Source organism: Lissotriton vulgaris, chromosome 7 (genome assembly GCF_964263255.1).
Source record: "Lissotriton vulgaris chromosome 7, aLisVul1.2, whole genome shotgun sequence".
NCBI lineage: Eukaryota > Metazoa > Chordata > Amphibia > Caudata > Salamandridae > Lissotriton > Lissotriton vulgaris.
In genome coordinates, this window is record NC_141695.1 from 1,458,603,871 (window position 1) to 1,458,606,230 (window position 2,360).

A 2,360-nucleotide genomic window follows, 5' to 3' on the forward strand; every position below is an offset into this window, starting at 1 on the left:
CTTATACCATTTGCCTCCAGTACCCGTAGGGCAAAGCCAAACACCATGCCTAGTGTGAAGCAATCGTGGTTTATGGCGTTGTTCTGTGCCCTGGCTTCCTACTGGCTTATCTTTCAGTGCCTAGGCAGCAAGCATGCACTGCAGGAGATAGGCACAGTGTTGAATAACACTATACTACACTCCTTTATTTCGTCAAAATAACACTTATAGCTCTGCAGGTGTGACTCGATCGCTGCCTACATCGAGGAATATTTTAGTGCCCTCCCCCCATTTTCAATGAATGAATAAATTTATTGTTTGGTTACTCAAAACCATTACATTAAAACCAAAGTACAAAAATTGCGAAAGTTAAAAAAGGGCAGGGAAGTCGTCTTCTTTGGGCAAATCTGTATGGTAAAATCTGAGTACTTGTGGGCTGAAAGGAGTAATGTCCATAGTCTTGCAGCCCAGCATGCGTCGGTTGAGACTCTGGTCATTTTAAATCAAGGTGGCCATCAACTTAATGCGAGTCTGTTGAATAAATTTACCAAATGTGACCATCTGTTTTACGGAGTTCAGTGTGTATAATTGATGAACCGCCTCCTTTTCGGTACGCCTTCCCAGTTGTAGGATGATGGGCCTAAGGTAAAGGCTGCGAGCTGTGCGCAGGGCCGGGCAGCAGAATAAGAGGTGGGCCAGAGACTCCCGTTTATATTTGCAGAGCCTGCATTCCTTGGTCACTGAACCTGTCCGTTCAGTGGTGCATAGTTCTTTGAGGGGCAAGGGATGTAATCTGTAGGCTAAAATCTTGTGTAGAGCTCGGTGGCCCACCGCCAGTGTGAGATGGTGTTTAGAATTGTACACTGTATGCAGCAGACTTAGAGACTCATGAAGGCCTCTTTTTGCCAATGACTCCAAGTCTAATGCACAAGAGCAAATGCAAACTTGTTTTTTTATTGCATTTTTGATGGCAGGATAATTGATTAGCTCGGAGTCCCAGTTCTCCGTGGCTAAATTGAGGAGATCCTTTGCTGCGGTAAGGGTTGCTGACCAAGGATTCCCAGGTTCCAGGAAGATGTTTTTTAAGACTGCCTTTAATGTATTCTCATGTGCCGCTGTTGTAAGGTAGAAGTATTTGCTCAAGGCAGCCATCTCTTCCAGCTTTTGTTGGTTCAGAGAGAATTCTAGTCATACAAGAGTGTTTCTAATGCACGCCAGTAGATGGAATAGTTTCTTGTGTGTGCTGAAATTAATTTTTTCAAGGTCATTGTTTAGTTTACCAGGGAACGCTTGTAGGGCGTAATTAAGGGCTGACATTAGTTTTGCTTTTAGCACTCTTTGGCTTGCCATTGTATTGGGGCTGTGTAAGATGGCTTGTAGTTTACATAGGGCGTAGGTGATTGTTTTCCCCTTGGATTGAATTTTCCTTAGATGAGCACCAGGTAGCCTCGATTCATGGTACCAGGCGCCCAGGTAGTTGTATTGCTGCGTAGATCCCAGTGTTAGGTGACCAAGCCTCCATTTGGCTAGTTTTTTTTTCGGATAATGCCCGAAGATAACAATTTTTGATTTGGATTGGTTGGCCACCAACCTGTTTTTATCGTTATAAATCGCCAGGGCCGACAGCGCCTTTTGTAGGCCTGTTTTAGTGTGATCCAAAAGAACCAAGTCACCGGCGTATTGCATAAACTGGATTTTAGTGCTCCCGATCCTTGGTGTGGCTAAGGCTGCTCCCGTCAAGGCTTGGTCCATGTCTGCTGTGTATAAGTCAAACAGCAGTGGTGCTAGAACGCACCCTTGCTTTAAGCCTCGGTCCATTTTGGTTTTTCTCTGATGCGAAGTCGCTCGAAAGTTTGATTCTGACCTACGTATTTTGGTACAGCGACTGAATTGCTTTCAGCAGGGCTGGGTTGATGTTCCAAAGTGCCAGCTTCTTCCAAAGGATTGAGCGGTCTACCCCATCGAATGCTGCAGAGTAGTCTATGAAGCAGGCGAAGAGGCAAAGGCTTTTGCGCAGCTGTGCTTGGTGGACTAAATAAGAAAGTGCTGTTATATTGTCCATGGTTGAAGCCCCGGGTCTGAATCCTGTTTGGAAGAGGGGCAAAAGACCTTCTGTGCTTGCCCAATTTGCTAGATCTGCCAAGATGGTACTCACGTAAGCCTTGCCCTCGATGTCCAGGAGGGCAATCATGCGATAGTTGGACAGGTCTGGTTTAGGCCCTTTCTTGTGTATTGGGTGCAGAAGCAATCCTCTCCATGAATCTGGGACGTCCCCCAGAAGCCAGCATTCAGAATATTGTTGGGTCAGGTTTTCAGACCAGAATTCTATGTTCGCCTTGTACAATGAGCCCGGGAGGGCTTTCAATGTAAAAGGATGGCTT